The following is a 22,087-nucleotide window of genomic DNA, read 5'->3' as shown; positions in this document are numbered from 1 at the left end:
TGAAACCCCGTCAGCTTCCATGCGTATCATTACACCAACTGTTTTACATGGGCTCTCCCCATTCTTTACCACAGGCTGAATTGTATGCAGTGGCCAGGACGCGAACCTGCGATTTTAGGCACGCTATGTTGGCCGGACAAATCTTGTGCGCCTTAAACCGGACGGCTAACGAACCCAACACGAATTTATCCGATTATGCAGGTATACGAACCCCTGGTTAAGAGTTAGACATTTGCGTGCAACAGTGGTATAAATCTTCCGGCTTCTAAGTGTTAATTACAGTTATAAATATACAGTAAAGCCCCGATTATCCGTCACCCTATTAACCGATTGGTGGATTATCCGTCTGTCTTTCTCGCTCGCAGAAAAAAAAAGAAGTACTGTACGTTATATTAGCACGAATTTTTTCTACAGAGTGTTTTTATAGCCCTTTACCCTTACGCATTATGGCCTACTCTTCGAGTGGCCGTAGTGTTTATCTTCAAGGCAGAATGTCTTCTACAAGTGTCAAAAGAAAACATGTTGTACTACAGGAAAAAGTGCAAGTAATTGAGTGGTTTGGGAAAAGAGAAAATGTTGTTCATCTCACATCACAATACGAGATATGAATTACAACTGTAAGCGATTTAGGCTAATGAAAATTAAAATATAAACTGTATAAAATTTGTAAATCTACAACATGAGACCTCTACTATTCCTATCTTTCCACAGACAGTCGTCATAAGTTTTCTTGGCCATTAAAAACCCGTCGTTGAAAACCAGACTTAAGTACAATAAATAAGGTTTTAATAACTGACTTATCGAAAAATCAAACATGAATTGTAAAAAAAAAAAAAAAAAAAAAAAAAAAAAAAAAAAAAAAAAAAAAAAAAAAAAAAAACAGACTTAAATTGGTGAACTTCTGATCCACTACCTAGCGTATTAAAAGAAAAGACCATGGAGGAAATTCCGAAAATATGTTGTACTTAGTTTATGAAAACTTGTTATGGTACGGATTATCCGATTTACCGTTCACTCCACCCCTTTCATTACCACGGATAATAGAGGTTCTACTGTACAGAGATAAAATGTTATTGCTCCTGGCCTTGACGGCGCTGCTGTTCGTATACACTACGTTATCTTTCATCGGTAGGAAGCCGCGGATTGTTGGGGGGGGGGGGACGAATATGTACACTGATGTGTTCCGGTTTCTGCCACGAGTAGTAGTATTCTCGTGTGTGTGTGTGTGTCGGGAAACGGCAGTGGGTTTTACGTAAATACATCTGGCTTAAATCGACAGATCTAGACGAGATATTTTGTTTGAAACCAAAATCATTGCACATAGGAGTCGGGAGCTATATACTACCCGGAAATGTTCGCCCACGTAAAAATGACCGCTAGTCGCCGCGTGCCCCTAATCGCGCCTCGCGCATGCATGGCACCAACTCAATTTCATGCTCGCATCGTATTCGTATACCCGATCAAACGATATCACATTAATTTCAATCGCATTAATAGTCACGAATTTACAGTGTCGGAATAGATCACCTTGCAAACATTACATCGCCGTTTCCGTCCTGTTACCCTGTGTGTCGGTTTGATTTTAAAGACGATTCACGTCAAAAGACAGACAGGCAGGTAGTTAGATAGACGGAAAGGTAAGACAAGTGGGCAAATTGGTAGGAATGTACGTCAACTGACGGGTAGACACATAGGTAGATAGCCAGACAGGCATGTGAATAGGACCGAGAGTTTGAGAAACTGATGGGTATTTAAGTAGGTAGCCATGCAGACACTTGTGTAGAGAGACAGGCGGGTAGGTAGGCAGGTAAGTAGGCGAGTAGACAGATGGTCAGATAGACGGGTAGAGTGCGTAGCATGTGCGCAAAACTATCAATTCCCCAAATTCCAAAATCGAAGTTGCATTCCATAAAATAGTGCTCCTAAAAGAAAAACAGGTAATTGAATTAATATGGCAACAGAAGATGATATGAAAGGAAAAAAAGAAGGAATTAAATAGAATAGAAATAATCAAGAAAAAAGAATAGAGAAAGGCAGACAAAAAATTTGCAAGTATGACACAGATTCAATGTGTACAAGATTGGAGAACGTGAATAATATAAATAATTCTGTCTCTTAACTTCCGATTGAAGGCGTAATTCTGTGGATTATAATGTTCCTAACCGAAACTTTTTACAAATAAACTTTCTATGCTGTCCCTTTTGGCATTACTTATGTGCGAGAAAATTAAAAAAAAAGGAAGTCACATGGACAGGAATCTAGTTACTTATGGTTTTTTAACTATATCTTAATAGAATTACATAACACGTGTACACCTACCTATTGAATAAAACTATAGGTTATTAAACTTAAAAAATTCGTCCTACAGTTTGTAAACAATGATTGCATAGTACAGACCAGACTGAACAAAGGAAAACAAACGGTACGCCAAAACCCACTTCCTCTACATTTTGGAAATGAGTATTGTAAGAATATTTTAAATTCAATTAAATTATTTCAAAATGAATAGGTATATTAAGAGAAATTTCTACGATTTGTTCCTTTTGCTGTAAACATATGGAAGAAAGCTAAGTACTTTCAATAGGATTTCAACTCATTTGTTACTATTATATTTGTCACGTACATCAGTTATTCATAGATTTCAAAACGGCATATGACTCGGTTAAGAGAGAAATTTTATATAATATTTTTATTGAATTTGGTATTCCCAAGAAACTAGTTCGATTAATTAAAATGTATCTCAGTACAACTTATAGCAGAGTCCGTAAAGGCCAGTTTTTGTCTGACGCTTTTCCAATTCTTTGCGGACTGAAGCAAGGAGACGCATTATCAACTTTACTTTTAAGCTTTGCTCTAGAATATGCCATTAGGAAAGTCCAGGAAAGCAGAAAAGGTCTGGAATTGAACGAATTATATCAGCTGCTTGTTTATGCGGATGATATGAATATGTATATAGAAAATTCACAAGCTCTTGGGGAAAATAGGGAATTTTACTTCAAGCAAGTAATGAGATAGGTTTGGAAGTAAATCCAGAAAAAAAAATTATTATATCTCGTGACCAGAACGTAGTACGAAATGGAAATATAAAAATTGGTAATTTATCTTTTGAAGAGGTGGAAAAATTTAAATATCTTGGGGTAACAATAACAAAATATATAAATGACACTCGGGAAGAAATTAAACGCAGAATAAATATGGGAAATGCCTGTTATTATTCAGTTGAGAAGTTTGTGATATGGCTTTCATTCAAAAAAACTGAAAGTTAGAATTTATAAAACAGTTATATTACCGGTTGTCCTGTATGGTTGTGAAACTTGGACTTTAACTTTGAGAGAAGAACGGAGGTTAAGGGTGTTCAAGAATAAGATATTTAGGAAAATATTTGGGACTAAGAGGGATGAAGTTACAGGAGAATGGAGAAAGTTGCACAACGAACTGCAAGCTTTGTACTTATTCTTCACCAATTGTAAATCCAGACGTTTGAGATGAACAGGGCATGTAGCACGTATGGGTGAATCCAGAAATGCGTATAGAGTGGGAGACGTGAGAGAAAAATACCTTTGGGGGGCCGAAACGTAGATGGGAGGATAATATTAAAATGGATTTGAGAGAGGTGGGACATAATGCTAGGTACTGGATTAATCTTGCTCAGGATAGGAAGCGATGGCGGGATTACGTGAGTGCGGCAATGAACCTCCGGGTTCCCTAAAAGCCATTTGAAAGTAAGTATGAGCCTGTTTTGTAAAAGTCTTCTCGGCTTCCAATACTCCTCAATTACCTACATACCGAAATATTTACCATTATCTTGATACGTCCACAGCTACTTTTATTTTTAAATTACAAACTACTTTTGGCATGTATAATGGGGTATATAAACAGGCTATATTTCACCCCCTCCTATTATCGGGTCCTTGATTTCCGTCATCCACCCAAGTGTCTCCATCTATTTAGCGACGCGTCGAAGTTATAGTTCTTTTAATCATCATAGGCGTTGTCTTTGGTGCACCTTGGGAGGTGAACTACATACTACCACATGATGATTAATGGAGCAATTGTGGAATATTGGTAGGAGAAACGGGATTTGCATGAGAAAACTTACCAAGGGCTTTATTTCAAGATCACAAATTCCACTTGCATCTACTGGGGATCGAACCCCGATTACCAGCTTGGAAAGTAAACTCTCTAGCCGTCCGTCTAACGCTGTGCCATAATCCGAAGTAAAGACAAAGCATAGGGCCTATTTCTGTGTGTTATTCTAAAGTTTACATAATATTTTGTATTAGTTATATAAATGCTCTTCAATATATACTGTAAATATTTTTTTCCAATTGCGGGTATTTGAGTGCGTCATTCAACCAAGTATATAGCGCAGCATGAAGAAGTGCCGCTAGAGGAAACGGGAGTATTCTGAAAAATGTACTACCAAGCGCATTTTTTTCAGCCACAAACTCTACTTGGGCCCGCCTAAATTCCAACCCTGATTACCTACCACTATGAAAGCACATTTTAGCCGTTTGGCTAACAGTACGCCTTGGCTCTCCCGATATTATTTTAATCTTTCATGATATGAAAATATTCACAGGGGTGCGGCCGGGAAGAATGAACGTATATATTATGTTTTCTAATTTAATCCATTTATTAAATTCAATTGAGATATATTATGAAGTATTACTAAAAATACAGTCTACATACGAACACAGTATTCTCCATTATTGAACTACTTGTGTCTATGGTAAGTCATTCTATCAGCCGCGTCTGTGGCTACAGAGCTAGCGCGCTGGCCTTCCATCCAGGCAGTCCGCATTCGAATTTGTGGTAAAAATAGATGTTGAAAAGAGTTTTCCTCGGGGCACTCACGTTTCCCTCTTTCATTCCACCAACACACTCTACTTTCCCCTCATTTTATCAATCATCTGTAGGCCTAGTAGTAGAATATGCAGGGGCGATGTCTGGGAGTGGAACGGGTTTCTGATGCTGATCTAGATTCTTGGGGCTCCGCGCTCCAGATTTGGGTTCGGGCTTATCAGAAAGAATGACCCGTCTGTCAACCTCGGATTCACGAATGCCACCTAGGTAATCCATTGGACTGAGACAATCATCGCATATAGGGCGTACAATGGACCTAAACGACCTAATTGAAGATCTGAATTTACAAACATCCCGTCCGTTGAAATAAATCGCTGAGGAGAGCAAGAAAACTACATAGAACTGCAATATAAAATGATTATAAAAACAGACTAGAGTCGGGACTTGCGATATTCGTTTTTACGGGAATGTAGCCTATGCAAAATACAACGTATACCAGACAAAAAGTAAAATTCGGTAAATTTTAGACTTGAGATGTTTGTCAATTCAGGTCTTCAATTGTAAGGTTCAATTCCGGTTTCAGCCCTCGTGAAATCAATCAATCAAGCCCTTCTGTCGTCACTTTAAATTGCTTATTCTGTTTAATAAATGACACAGTGAGGAAAGGCGTGGAAGCAAAACCTTTAACATAATTCATCCCACAAAAAAAAAAAAAAAAAAAAAAAGATTAGCCTAAACGTTAAACTAATAAAAATAAAATAATTTTGAAGTCAGCTTCAGAAATGCAACAATTCCAAAGCCGAACATTAGGAGGGTGGAAAATATAGAGAGGGTGAAATAAAAAGTTGGTAACCAGAGAAAATATTGTAATATAGACCTACTACTATGCTTTTAGTAGAGGTTATAATTAGAAACGATCCATTGAAGTGGACAAGAAATTTGATGATGATGATGATGATGATGGTAGCGGTGGTGGTGGTGGTGATGGCGATGATGATGATGATGATGATAGCGGTGGTGGTGGTGGTGGTGGTGGTGATGGCGATGATGATGATGATGATGATAGCGGTGGTAGTGGTGGTGATGATGATGATGATGATGATGATGATGATAGCGGTGGTGGTGATAATGAAAATTACATATAAAGTACTTTTATTTCAGTTTTATTACAGTGTCTGAACTTTGCAAGACAAATATGCATGTTCAATTATATTGATTGATTAATTTAACGCAATTAAATATCCAGTCTTATTTCTTAAAGCTAAAGGTTCTAACTATTCAAAAATTTGCTCCCCTAGTATCAATTTCATACTTACTAATCATGTGAACCATTATTTATTTCAATATCAGTTATTATTGAATATTTGATAATGCGTAAAATTTTCTGTAGTTTAACATGAGGTTAAAGGGTTATAGTTTAAACAAATGTAGCTGCCGTTGCTCATCACTTCTTTCTGTAGCTTGTGTTATTGATCCGCTCGTCTCTTGTGTCCCGTCTCCTGGCCCGGATTGTACAGTGACACACCACATACCTTCCCTTACCTCTCCTCTTTATCCTCTTAGTTACCACCGGCCACTAATATCGCAAAAAAAGAACAACACTCACAAAGGCTCACCACCCCTTGATCTATTCTAGCTTCATACGGACTTAACAAATTGAGTACAAAAGTCCTCGTGTCTCGTCCTTTATTTCGAGCGCAGCAACAGAAACCAAGCAGAGCTGGGCACAAAGGCTATTTTCAGTGCTTAAAACTGTGACCCAATGCCATTTTGTTTCAAGCTATACAAGTACTGTATTCGAAGTTACGTTTAATGTTGTTTTCACATGAATTGAACGGCTTCTATTTTATGAATTACTTCTGTAAACAAACACGCCCCTTTTCAGTCAGTGGCGTACATCCTTCTGTGAAAACATTATTCACTGGAAGAATGGTTCTTTTATTAATAACATTTAAAATTAATTTATTTTACGTGCAGAAAAAGTATGGAGATATAAAATGCAATGTTGTCACTTTAGGCGACAAAGGAAAGAAGGAAAGAAAGAAAGAAAGAAAGAAAGAAAGAAAGAAAGAGAGAGAAAGAAAGAAAAAAGAAAGAAAGAAAAAAAGAAAGAAAGAAAGAAAGACTAATTTAACAAGCTGTAGTAGTACGTACCTGAAAACGTTAAATATGGGCAGTCCATAGTCTGCTTCTCCCTGAAAAAAGTAACAAACAGAATAAATTAATACTCAAGCTGGTCTAGCTTATAAAGAACCTGATACCTGCCAAATTCGCCTTCCATGACGAAATCACTCATGCATAATTTCATAACATTTTTAACAGTCTACAATAAAATTAATCTAACAGAATTGATACAATTTTAACCATAGCTTCATCGCATATGTATACAGAAACAGATATTGTAAATTAATGAATTTCATTGGCTCAAACAACATCTTAGCCACCGGCGTGGCTCAGGGAGTAGAGTGTTTGACTGCTGATCCGGAGTTGCGCCTGAGCATGGGTTTGATTCTCGCTTGGGCTGATTACCTGGTTAGATTTATTCCGACGTTTTCCGCAATCGTAAGGCGAATGTCAGGTAATTTATGGCGAACCCTCGGTCTCATCTCGCCATACACCATCTCACTATTACCAACTGAATTGACGCTAAATAACCCAGTAGTTGATACATCATCGTTAAATAATCAAGTAAAAATATCTTCTAACGCTACGGACAAAAAAGTAACTTGTTCTTCGCTTTTATTTAATATCTGTGTTTTCATAAACGATACGCCACTAATCCAAAATAATTAATCACTTTATGACACTTCTCGCTTGCATCAAGGAAACGCATAAACATAAACTGTATAATGCATGTGCAAAGTGGTATATATCTTCATAAGTATTTATTTTGGAATACTTTAATAGGTTAATGCATAGCTTAATTTTCTAACATTTTTGTTTTCCATGACAATAAGGCCTTTGTAAGAAATTAGTTTTCGATTTGCTATTTGTCATTTTAATGTCATAGCTCGTATTGTATTACTAAATATGTCTTGAGTTTTTCAATTTATGATAAAGTTTGTGTTAATTATGTGTTAAAGAAAATTGAGTGTCGAGTATAAAAAACCAACATTCCTGACATATCCTTTTCTTCGAGTTTAACCGAGGAGTAAAAAGACATCGGAGGCCAGTACAACCATTTGTGACGTCTAGGAGGGGAAAGCTATCGGGGGAGAGTATGGCACGAAAATGGTTTCCTCGTTTCAAAGCGGGTCATTTTGACATGAATGAGCCTCCACATTCAGAAAGAACGTCAGACTTTGATGAACACCGTTTAAACGCTTTAATTCACGATAATCCACCTCAATCGACTAGAAAATTGACCAATATGATGCATTTTAACCAAGCAACCATTGAATTCCATACGAAAAGTTAAAAAAGTGGATATCGATACCATGCATTTTGAGTGAAAACAACAAAAATCAGCATATTACCATTTGTGCATCTTTGTTTGCTTGTCATCGTTTAGATTTGTTACTGGTGACGAAAGTAGTGCGTTTATATGAACATGAAGAAATGAAAGGAACGGTTGAGCTCTAACAAAAAAGAAACTCTCCGTAACTCAAAAAGCTGGTGTCCACCCATATAAGCTAATGTGCATTAAGTGGGACAAAGTACGAACCATCTAATGAATTGCTTCTAAGAAATTATACCATTACTCCTGAAATTTATTGTCAACAAACCTGTCGCCTTGAGACCGTAATTCAAGAAAAATGGCTGGGAAGACTATCAAGCTGTTTTGCAGCATGATAGTGCCCGTGTGAATACTGCTACAGCGATTATCTAAGAGCTTGGTTGAGAGGATGTCCCACATCCACCTTATTCTACTTCATTACATTTTATTCTTTCTTCTTGTAGTAAGTTTATCTATACACGCTTTAACATCAGTGGTCATATAGAGTAAGATCTTTGGGTATATCAGTAGGCCGTTCTTTTTACTACAGTTGAGTTTCGTTTCATATTGTGTGTGTGTTATTCTAGATAGCTTGTGTTCATATGTAACTAATTTTAGATTTTGATGTTTATGATGTTGGTGATGAATCATGGTAAGTAAATTTCCCATATGGCATTTGCCTTTGTGACTGAGAAACCATGAAACACTCCGGTCAAATTGGCCGGCCACGGGTTTGAACCCGGGACCTCCTAAATGCGAGTTACAGTCTGAGCCAACTCGCTCGGTTATTTTGATCTTATCTACTCTACATCCAATAAAATTCTGGGAATCTCCTTTAATAATCAAACTGTTCTTCAAAATAAGCTTGATTTCTTAACTCCAAATCATCGGATTTCTTTAGGCATAAAATCGACAATCTGCCATAAGATTGGTAGGCAGTCATGAAGGATGCATGAGGTTATATTATTAATTAGTTTATGTATTTTGTTTGCATAAAATAAATAATTTTGCATTTAATAAGAACGCTATGATATTTATGCATCAACCTTACGACGCGCAGTCCGCGGTAGTCAGTCTAGTGCACGGATATCAAAGCGCCTGCACTGCGTGCTTTCAAGAACCCGCACAACATTTCCTTAAAAGTGATGATTGCACTTTATCTTGCTAAAAAGTGAACCTTGTTGGATTTGTATTGCTTGTAGTATGAGCACGCAGTGAGGGCGCTTTGACATCCCTATAGTGCTTACCGTGCTCGTTATTATATCCGAGATAGAGATCTACAATGCGGCCGAGAGCGATGGATTTTAATGACTAAAGCAAATAGAGCTGGGAGGCTCCTATCACAGATTTAGAGCGCAGAAAAGAAGAAAGAATGATAGGGTCCCAGGAATATTTCCCGGGCACGTCAACATTTGGAGTTCTTCCACCCTCAATCTCAACTATACAACCCACGTGAAACGAAATCATCATCATCATCATCATCATCATCATCATCATCATCAACACCACCACCACCACCACCACCATCATAAAAAATCATCATTCTGACCACCAAGTAGACGCATTCTCATTCACTCCAATTCATTACACTAACGTTCGTTGTGTATCCAGGTTTCATGCAGAAAATTCATCGAGGCCGACGAAAAATCAGAATGGCGTCTATTCAGCACCTTTCCTCTTACAACTTACTTACAAATGGCTTTTAAGGAACCCGAAGGTTCATTGCCACCCTCACATAAGTCCGCCATCGGTCTCTAACCTGAGCAAGATTAATCCACTATCATTGTATCGCACCTCCCTCAAATACATTTTAACATTATCCTCCCATCTACGTCTCGTCCTCCCTAAAGATCTTTTTCCCTCCGGTCTCCCAACTATTACCTATATGCATTTCTGGATTCGCCCATATGTGCTACATGCCATGCTCATCTCATACGTCTGGATTTTACGTTCCTAATTATGTCAGGTGAAGTATATAATGCGTGCAATTCTGCGTTGTGTAACTTTCTCCATTCTCCTGTAACTTCATCCCTTTTAGTCCCAAATATTTTCCTAAGAACCTTATTCTCAAACACCCTTAATCTCTGTTCCTCTCTCAAAGTGAGAGTCCATGTTTCACAACCATATAGAACAACCGGGAATATAACTGTTTTATAAATTCTAACTTTCAGATTTTTTGACAGCAGACTAGAAGACATAAGCTTCTCAATCGAATAATTACAGGCATTTCCCATATTTATTCTGCGTTTAATTTCCTCCCGAGTGTCATTTATATTTGTTACTGTTGCTCCAAGATATTTGAATTTTTCCACCTCTTCGAAGGATAAATCTCCAATTTTTATATTTCCATCTCGTACAATATTCTGGTCACGAGGCATAATCATATACTTTGTCTTTTCGGGATTTACTTCCAAACCTATCGCTTTATTTTCTTCAAGTAAAATTTCCGCGTTTTCCCTAATCGTTTGTGGATTTTCTTGTAACATATTCACGTCATCGATGAATTATTATTGTTTCAAATATGTGGACTTTATCGTACGCCATCCTGTACGAGTTACCTCATCGTGAACGATAAATGTTATCCATTTGATTAATACTGGTATTTTATTTGTATTCCACGTTAAGAGGTCTAAATCAGCGTGTTTCATCCTTCTGGCATACTGAATTTGTAATTTAAAATCCCGCGGTACACTCATAATCTAAACGAGTGGTTCCTAACTAGAAGGGATTTTTTTTTCATAAGAACAAGCGTGTGTGTGTGTGTGTGTGTGTGTGTGTGTGTGTGTGTGTGTGTGTGTGTGTGTGTATGTGTGTGTCTAATGCCTACCCACCTCACTTTACATGATTCGGATTCCGCATACTGCGGATAGATGGCAGGACCGTGACCCATTTTCAAATTGCACACCATTTCGGCGGGCCACGTGATGTGTATTTGTGAAGAGTTAGCCTATGGGTACTAGGGTGAATGTATGTTAAGTGTTCGTGTAAGTATCGTGTAGGGAATGGGTGAGGATGATTATGAAGGTGAGGAAGGGAGAAGGGGAAACCTGGTGCCGGCACATAGCCTACTCCTGTCGAATAGCACCAAGGGGGCCCCCAGTCTTAATGTCTCCATCCAACGGACGAATCACTATCATCAGTGACATATGCCTTCCCTTCATATGCACTGCGGAGAGATCTGGTATTTAACCCAGGCATATTGGTGCACAATTTAGTGATTAGAAGTTGTGCGCCGCCATCTCCCGAGGTAGAAATTTTACACATAGCGTACTCCTGTCGAATAGCACCAAGGGGGCCGCCATTCTTAACGTCCCCATCCGACGGACGAATCACTATCAACAGTGAAATATGCCTTCCCTTCATATGCACTGCGGAGAGATTTGGGATTTAACCCAGGCATATTGGTGCACAATTTAGTGATCAGAAGGTGTGCACCGCCATCTCCCGAGGTAGAAATTTTACAAGAAAATTTCTGACCCCGCCGAGAATCGAACATGGCAGACAAGCTACCACAGAGCTAACTCGGCGGACAAATGAAATATCACATTCTTTGAAGCTCGTACGATATTCTAACTTTACTCTTCTCTGCCACTCGCATACCTATACTGTGTTTACTGAAGGTTGACTTGTGTCGCGTTCTGAAAGTTGACTCCTGTTGACTCCTGTTGACTCACTTTTTACTGCACTTTTCACTTTCATTTTTCTAATTTTTGTTACGACAACCTTTATCATTTTAATTTACTCGCAGGACACCAGAGGCCGCGGCACACCGATTGAAAATAGCTGATCTAAATAAATGTAAAAATTCTTTTCATTTTCTACCCAGCGATAACAACTTGCTATTGACGAAACGAAGGTTCTGGTAAACCAGTCTGTAGAGTCGATCTCAGTCTGGACCTATATAGGCCACCCACGTCACACAGGTGTCTGGTAAGTTGCGTTACGGTCAGGGGATCTGCTCCGGTGCTTATTATAACGTGGTTGATGTCCTCTCAACGTCTACTTGTCATATCAAAGTGTTTATTGAAGCATTCAGTTGACCTCTCAAGCGTATCGGGCGACGTATGTTGTTTTTCACCTAATACTATTGCTTTGTGTCAAAGTGATGGGAGAGAAGAAGCGAAAATGTTTACAGGTGTAAAGAGTTGTTTAGGCACACCACCTTTGTGCACCATTCCCTGTTTAAATAGTAAGATAGAAACTATACCAGAAACATTTTTGCGAGGTTAAAATTCCAACTAGTTTCACGTATTGGATGAGGGGAGGATACTACATTAGGAAGTAGAGCTATCTTAATTACGCGAGGTTCAGATTCTCTTTGACCTGAGGCGGAGGGGTAGTAACTCGAAAGGATAGAAGAAGAGAAGCCTGATGGACAGCATTCTTTCTCCGAAATAGAGAGGGATTCAGTAAAAGCGTGCAAAAATTAAATAAAGTATGTAGTGTTATTTGAAAAATTGATGATGTCACGTGTATTTTGTACCATAATGTAGTTACATGCACTAAATCTCTACATTCATGATAGCCCCTCGTTCTAACATAACTCTCAAAAACAAAAATTCAAATACCTATCCAAACAAAAAAGTTATAATAGGTGCAAAAGATAAATGGAACACTCTATATATATTATATACATAGTAAAAGTGTTTAAAGTTAAGCATGAAATAGGGGATGCTCTACAGAACATTTTGAGATACGGGACTTAAGGTCAGCGAAATCATATTAAGGAGATGTGAGCTTAAATATGTCTCTCTGTTGCTTACTGTTTTCCATATTACCTACATTAGTTATTTGCATTTATTTACACTATTGTATACTTAGTACCAATTATTATTTACATGTATTTACACTTTAAAATTACATTCATTTACATTTTGAAATTATTTTCATATAATTTATTAATCTGTGTTAGCCACCGGCGTAGCTCAGTCGGTTAAGGCGCTTGCCTGCCGGTCTGAAGTTGCGCTCTGGCGCGGATTCGATCCCCGCTTGAGCTGACCTGGTTGGGTTTTTTCCGAGGTTTTTCTCAACCGTAAGATGGATGCCAGGTAATCTATGGCGAATCCTCGGCGTCATCTCGCCAAATACCATCTCGCTATCACCAATCTCATCGATGCTAAATAATCTAGTAGTTGATATAGAGTCGTTAAATAACCCACAAAAAAAAATTAATCTGTGTTAAGATTTTACTGTACGTATTGTGATAAACTCTTATAATTATATGAAGGATTCTGTCGTTGACTCATACCATGTTTTATGATGTGACAATGTAAATACGATAGACAGAACCGTCATATGGACGACAGATCAACAAACAAACATGCCGGATTGCCTACATGCAAGTAATAAATGTAAATACTAAATTATTTTAGTCTCCGTCATTTTGAGCACCTGCTGTGAGATAGCTTACATTATTGACTCCGATTTGCAAATGATATGAAAATAATATTAAAAAGTAAGTAAATGTACGAGTAAATAATAAGTGTAAACTAAGAGGTCTGCAGGGCAGCGCTTAGAACTAGTGTATATTCGACCGGTCGGAGAACAACCGGTGAGGTTGAACATCCTACCGAATATCCGATTTTCAAACGGTTGCCCCTAATGTTTTGCAGGGTAGACAGAACACCAGACGCACTTCACCACACAAGAACTCCGATTACATTTTGTGACTACACAAATGGAGTAACAATTGAAGGAAATTTACTTTTCCTAATTAAAAAAGTGTTAGCTTGAATTAGGCCTATCATTGATTGGGCATTTTGGTAAATTTATCATCATAACTAATATATAAATCAACTAATGGACACCGGTAACAATAAAGGAAATACGCGTAGTGCATAGATAAAATCTGACATGTAAACACATGAAAGAATAAATTAAATTACCATTATTTACAAAACATAAGAGCAAATAAGTACCGTAGTTTCCCCTAACTATGGTTCACATTTGTCACATTTTTCTTTGTATATTCAGTACTATTCATCCAGATTAAGTGAAATTTTGGCTCCGGACTCTTGTAAGTTTATATTAAATAAATATTGACATATGTGTTTGAAATTATTTAATTACAAGTGTTAAAAAATTATAAGCATTGGTACATAGTTGTATTCTGAGTTGCCCAACTATGGTCCACTCATATATTCATGCTTGAAAGCATGAATGGACTATAGCTGGAGCTGTAATTATTCGTAAATCAATACATTGAGTTTCTAATTTAAGGGTAGAAACATAATCTAGCACAGAAATATTAAAAATAAATGAAAAGTACATGGATTATTTTTATTAGTACACATTACATAAACACTCAATAAACAAGTGAAATCTGAAAGTCATTTTTCTGCAATAATGAACAACTACACTCATCGGCAAAAAAACCGTGCCACCTAAAGTTTCTCAATTTTTTATGAGGTGAGAATCAGAAAATCCTTTATGAAAAATGAAGAAAACATTGCTTCCTAGAAAAAAAAACTTATTCATTATCATTTGCTCTATTATTTTCAACGTCAAACAATGGATATAATTAAAAGGTGTAAAAACTTACAAATTATATCAATTTTCTTCCAAATGTTCAACTGATTTTGTGGTCACTCAGATGTTACTAATAGCGGATATTGCCTCCCCGTGACTGTATAACTCTTACCATTCGCCGATTCAATCCTTCGATCAGATTCTGGATGTCAGTCTGGTCGATTCTAATCCATTCTTTACTTAGAATATTTCGGAGCTGCTATAAGTTGCTGTGAGGAGTTAGGCGACTTCTAACTTGCTTCCCTAATAGTCCCCACACATGTTCAATAGGGTTTATATCAGGACTTCTTGCTGGCCATGCCATCCTATTCAATCCAACGTCGTGAAGGAACTTATCCACGATTCTTGTAGCATGAGGGCGTGCATTGTGATGCATTAACAGGGACGTTTCACCAATAAGTGGGGCATATGGTACCATACGTTAAATTAGACCTTCTTCGATGTATCTTGGAGCAGTCAAAGCACCTCCATTAATGAAAACAAGTTCTGTGTGAGCTTCATACGAAATGCCACCCCATACCATTACTGATCCACCTTGGAAACTGACACGTGAACTGAAGGAACATGAAGAAAAACGTTCTCCTTCTCTTCTCCACACTCTTTCACGTCCATCTGTAAACTAAATCTCGATTCATCTGTGAAGAGCACTCGTCGCCATTCCCCCAGGTTCCAATTAGCATGATTGTGAGCAAAACGTAATCGTTCAACATGATGTTGCTGGAGCAATTCTGGGCCTTTAGCTGGTCTTCTGGAATCAGTCCACATTCATCCAGACGTCCTCTTACAGTTCTTTCACTCACGTTAACTTGTCTTATTTTCTGGAAGGCTCTTCTGGTCTCAATAGCTGTAGAATGGCGATTTCTTAATGTGTTTAGGACAATAAAATTGTCGTCACGAGCCAAAGTTACTCGTTTTCTCCCTGAATCTGATCTCCTGGAATACACTCCTGTCTCTCTAAAGCGATGGTACACTCGTACGGTCGATCGAGGTAGGACTTAGTGACATTTACAATGAAGTACTCCAATACTGCCTCAAAAGAGCTTACCAGTCTGTAGACTTCTTCAGCTTAGCTCGAAAGGAGTCCGAGAAGTTTACACACAATATTACAAGAAGAACGAATCTTCTTTTCAGATCATTGTTGGCTATTATGTATTCAGTATTACAGTCTTACGTATCAGAAAATAAATGAATAACTAAATGAACCTCAGCACACCTACAATTATTTTAAAAATCCTACAATTTTCAAAAATTTTAAAGAAAATGTAGTTGGCCAGGTTTTTTTGCCGGCGAGTATATATCAAAGAACAAAAGTACGGTATCAGAATAAACTAACACATTCTTAGCAAAATATTATGCAAATAAATTCAATGATAATGTTTATTTATCGTACTGAGAACTACATTCATTAGGCTTATTTCGATCCTTTGAATCTCCACATCTCTGAATCATAATCTGTATCCAATTCATTTTCATCGCTCTCATAGTCACTCACAGGGACGGTTGTTTTCCTTCTACCCTGAAGTTTTCGTTTTACCTGACCATCATTCGTGCTAGTACTATTGATGATGGAACAGCCTGTTTCTTTGTTTACTTGACTATAATGTTAAATGGTATTTTAGAATATACTGAGATACCGTATTTGCAGAAGTAACTAATCACATTGATCATATTTTATTGAAACAAATATTTCAAAATGAAATACAACTATGGTCCACGAAAAATTGTGGTACATAGTTGAGGACTGACTTCTAGCCTTGAGGTTAAACATTTTTCACGCAGAGTCCTTAACCTCTGCCAGTGTAATTATTACGTGAAAGTAAACACTATATAGCCAGGTTTAATTGTACAAAGAATCATATATCTATAACGTACCAGTTCTACAGAGGAGAGCTTAATAAAACAGATAATCACAAACTGAATGATTTCGTGTCTTCACATATTCAATAGAACAATGCACACTGAGCTTGTTAAGCATCCATATCATTGCCACGTGTAATGGTAGATAGAAGCATCTATGGGGAACATAATTCCATCACAGTGGCGCCTTAAGTGGCAAACACCGAACTCTTGGGGGACTAAGTAGTACATAATGCGTTTTGGACCATAGTTGGGTGCCTGGACCATAGTTATGGGAAATTACGGTACGCCTACACACTATTGTAACGTTCATACTTTAAACTCAAAATGCATAGGTTGCCTGTAAAAGAGTAGCTGTTAATATAGTCTATGCTATGAATGTATTATTATTTCATTAATAAATCATTTTAAGGAGATAAAAAGTTATTAACAAAAATAAAAACATTCTTAAGCTATAATGATTGTAGTTTCATGATCTGTTGCTTCTGACGATACCTAACTGCAATACATGAATGAATGAATGGATAGAGAGGAGAAAATATCGATTGAAAGGTACATGACGATAATCGCGACCTTGGAACGATTCCTGAAACTCCTGGATGGCTCAATGTCGTCTGTCTTTCATGATCCAGAGCCGTCCATCCGAGAAAGACTCGGACATTCGTTAAACCGACGAACACTGGCTCACTCCACGAGACGGAAGAGATTTGCATTGAAGAATATTAGAATTATATTATACAACACCCTGGCTCTTCCTGCTCTTCTATATGGCAGTGAATCTTGAACCATTAAAGTAGCAGGCATATCAATAATTAGAGCAGCAGAAATGAGATTCATAAAAAAAAAATAAACCTGTTACTCTTGGTTAGACTACAAAACTAACTCAGAAATAGCATATGAATTGAAAATAACCCAATCTTGTAAAAAATTGAAAATTACAACATAGAATGGTTACAGCATGACGAAGGACAAATTGCCCAAGATTTTTAAAAAAATATAAACCAATAGGAGGAAGACGACGAGGATGAACTATGGAGATTCTACTCGACTAAAACCTGAAGTGAGACCGGAATAGGCCAACAAGTGGCCTAATTCCATGATAGTTACATGATGATAATGCGATATTCTTTTCTGAAATCATTTTGTCCTTAAAAATCCATTTATGTATCATCTTAGACAAAAAAAAAAAAAAAAATGATCGGCTGCTATACTCTAAGTCCCCTTCGGAAAACTTCGGTTGATTTCGTGATAGGTTAAGGTTTAGGCTACAGGTAAACGAATTTTTTATGCAAGACTCGGATTTGTTTTTCCTTTGTTTTGTTTGTTTGTTGCTTTTTATGTCTGTTTCTAGATCATGTGTTATAAACAATCTGTAACAAATATAATATATTCAAAGGGTAAATTAGGCGCAAAATAAGCATCCTTTCCCTAGTCGTGTGAATCAGGCGCTGTCGAAATGTGGACTCAGACAAATTTATGCCACTGAAGCTCGGTCATTTTTCTTGTCTAATATTGTATGTTGAATTGAAAATACGAGTAACTTACATGAGTAAGTATCTAGCTTTCATTACAATTTCTAAACAACTGGAGAACTAATTGTTGTATACTACTTTAAGCAACATCTATAAACGATAAATTTCCAGTGGCACAAAACTCACTCTATAGGTAGAGAGTGAAAGTGAAATACTCCTGCAGATTGAAGGGGACGATAGGTTACACTTAAATGAATAGACAACCTATATTACGTTTTGTGATTAAATGCACAGTTAATTAGAAAATTAAGTTGGAAGTTTTAGCAGTCTGACAACATCGCTGCTTGCTCACTGCTTTTTCTTCTCGTAATACAGATGTAAGGGGTCAACGAACTCAGGTCTGTCTGCCTTAGTGAATTACCTCCCATCTTTCTTTCTGGCTGCAATGTTGCAAGTTGGTGGAATCGGTCAATGGCTTGAAATTAATAGTTTTTAAATTAAATTTACACGAAAACCGTCCACGCTATTGAATTACGCCAGATGGTAAATGATTCTTTATTAGATTTTCTACCGATATGAAAAAAAAAATCATGATCCTACTCTCAATAGTTACCGAATAAAAGGGTGTTAAATATTTGGGGGGGCATTTTTTTCTGTGAAAATTATGGACCAATATGGTATTACATTTTTTGTTACAACATGAATTATTTGCTCGGTATGTATATCATATTATAATAGGAAAATTAATGTGACTGTTATCCGAATGTATATTTACGTTTATATTAAAAAATATGAAGTTACGATGATTGTCTGACAAAGAGCTCAACAAGTCTTTTACAATGGAGTCCTCTCCTGTCCATTGATCACTGCACGAATGAGGTAGGCAGACTTCTTCCTGCACAGTGACCGGCAGGCGGTTGAGCGTCCTGCTAAAACTCCCGGACTATATAATCCGGCAGGAGGGTGCACCTGTGTTTGTGGTATTAGCTTAGAGGCGGCTTCGCTTTAAGGGGGATATGTTCAGGTTTTATACGACATGATATCAGCAGCTGAATATTCACCCAGCACTTCTTGTATATCTTATGGAAAAGTTAAACACATCGATAGCTAAGAAGTGATACCTCGTATCTATAAAAATGAACATTTAGTTGAACTACTGTACATTATTATATAGAATAAGTCAGAGTGCGAATCAAGCTCCTTCTTGAGGGGGGGGGGGACATTCAACCCATTTCTCTTGTATCGACATTCTTCGCACGCCGAAATTTTTTAAATAGGCTAAATGGTATTTCCTCGTTTACATAAACGAAAGGCTACATTAAACAGTGTAATAGGCCTATAGGAATTAGACAAATAATATTCACCTTTTTAATATATTATACATTTCTCATATTATGAAAAGTATACAAAAGAGAAACAAAGTAACAATCAATGAAGTACATTATCTTAATAAAATAAATAATTTGCTTGCAAGAGATGATGTCTTTGAAGTTTCTTATCGGTGAGGTATATATGTGGCAGAGTGGTTGCCCCCTTTTATCCAATCAGCTCCAAACCGTTTTGCTGGAAAACCTTCTAAAGCAGGTCCATATATTGATATAATAGCGACTGAATATGAATTCTGTTCTTAGTTTCTTCTATGTATTGTTCATTATGCTGAACCCTCTTTCACACTCTGCTGAAGACACAGGCACCACTTTGATTCTGTTGAAAAGTTCCTTTTAATTTATTACCTACATATTCCTGTTGTTAACATTCTTATACAAATGAAATTCCTCAATATTTTCAGAGATAGTAGAGTCATCATAATTTTTGTCACAGATTTTTAATGAATTGCAAAGCGATTCAATTTCATCCTCACCAAACAAAACAAATTCACTGAAGTTTGTAGGCCATAGGCTTTGGTTTAATGCTTCACAGTCTTTAAAAAAGTTCTTAGAATTTGAAAATCTTGCACTCATATTATCAATTAGGCCTTGTAAGAATTGTCGTCTGAAGTTTTTGAAAGTTTTCTTGCTTTTATTGGATAGTTCCTTTATATCTTGACCCTATTATTGAATATTCAGCAAATGAAGTTTTTGAAAGTTTCTTTTCTTTTATATCTTGATCTTGATACTTCCCGATTGTTGAATATTCAACAAATGAAGTTTTTGAAAGCTTCCTTCCTTTTACTGGATGGTTCTTTTATATCTTGCCCCTATTATTGAATATTCAGCAAATGAAGTTTTTGAAATTACTTTCCTTTCATATCTTGATACTTCCCGATTGTTGAATATTTAACAAATGAAGTTTTTTAAAGTTTCCTTGCTTTTATTGAATGGTTCTTTTATATCTTGACCTTGATACTTCCCGATTGTTGAATATTCTGCAAATAAAGTTTTTGAAAGTTTCTTTTCTTCTATATCTTGACCTTGATACTTCCCGATTGTTGAATATTTAACAAATGAAGTTTTTGAAAGTTTCCTTGCTTTTATTGAATGGTTCTTTTATATCTTGACCTTGATACTTCCCGATTGTTGAATATTCTGCAAATAAAGTTTTTGAAAGTTTCTTTTCTTCTATATCTTGACCTTGATACTTCCCGATTGTTGAATATTTAACAAATGAAGTTTTTGAAAGTTTCCTTGCTTTTATTGGATGATTCTTTTATGTCTTGACCTTGATACTTCCCTATTGTTGAATATTCAGCAAATGAAGTTTTTGAAAGTTTCTCTCCTTTCATATCCTGACCTTGATACTTCCCGATTATTGAATAAATGAATATTCAACAAATGCTGATTTGACATAAATCCATTCAGTTTCTTTCATTAGGCCTACATTTAAGGAGTTGATACACACACTTATCTCAGATGAAACAGAGTTTGCAGATCTGTGATTCAAAATACAGTGAATGTTGTTTCAGAACTTCTGAAGTGTCTCTGAACAATATCAACTCTACAGCAAAGGACCATGTCGCGAACGTTTCTAGTAATTCTTGATATTTTGTTTTATTTTTTCCACTTGAAGAGATAGATTTCGTTTCGAAGTACTGGCTAATGATGAGTAAATTGTCATTACTGTAAAAACAGTACTGCAATATGATGCCACCCATCGAATGTAGAACATTTTCCCCATTTCTCTAAATTCACATCCCAAAGCAGTGGCAACTTATTCTATGTATATCTCTGACTTTTTGGACTGACTGAAATAATTACATATAAAAAGTCTACAAATGACTTAAAATGAAAAAGGAACTGATATTGAATTAATAACATCATTTACAGCGAGTTCAAGTTTACAAAGAACAATAAAATCTCTGTTATATCTACTCTTCAAGAATGTAACTACACCTTTATATGCTCCTTGAAGATTGGCTGCACTATCCGATGCAAATTCAATTCACTGTTTGCATAGTGTTTCACCTGTAATGTCATGTGTGTTCAAACGAGCAGAAATAATGTCAGCAATTGATTCACCAGTCAGAGAAGTTAATTCTATCATATCAAAGATAAAATTGCATGGTTCACTTCTAAACATGTATCTAACGTACAAGATCAAACATGATTTATTTGAAGTAGTAGTGCTTTCATCAACAGGCCTACTAAATACACAACCCGATTCAATTAAATGTTGTGCTAATGACTTCCGACATTTTATTGCTTATAAAATTAATAATTCTGGCACAACTGTGATATGAGTGACGCATTTTCCTCACATTAGTACCATTCAGAAAATTGCAGTGTACATAAATCCTTGTAAAGTATGAATAGCTAAGCTCTTTTGCGAACTACGTACGCTGTACGGAAGTTACGTGCGGTTACTTCAATTTTCTTTTCAATTTTTTCTTCACGTAGTCTAAACTCTGTTGTCAATGCTGCTGGCAATCTTTCGTTTTATTTCGTATTTTCTTTCTTCTAATATTTCATAACATTTTAAATTAAACTTACTTCTCCCATGATCACTGATTTTGTCATTCAATTTTTTATCGTTTTTAGCTTACACTTCTTTG

The 22,087-nt window shown here is 36.7% G+C and overlaps 1 protein-coding gene across 2 annotated transcripts in view; it reads right to left on the bottom strand.

Moving 5' to 3' along the window:
- The window catches only part of Rph (Rabphilin), a 652,346-nt gene that overhangs the window by 291,448 nt on the left and 338,811 nt on the right, over positions 1–22,087 (bottom strand). For both annotated transcript variants that reach the window (XM_069824012.1, XM_069824022.1), the window contains exon 3: positions 6,961–7,001. The gene's annotated coding sequence lies outside the window, so the exon portion shown is untranslated. The remainder of the gene's footprint in view (positions 1–6,960; positions 7,002–22,087) is intronic.

The sequence above is a fragment of the Periplaneta americana genome, chromosome 1 (genome assembly GCF_040183065.1).
Source record: "Periplaneta americana isolate PAMFEO1 chromosome 1, P.americana_PAMFEO1_priV1, whole genome shotgun sequence".
Taxonomy (NCBI): Eukaryota; Metazoa; Arthropoda; class Insecta; order Blattodea; family Blattidae; genus Periplaneta; species Periplaneta americana.
Note: the sequence above shows the minus strand (reverse complement) of the source record. Positions and strands in the feature narration are given on the sequence as shown.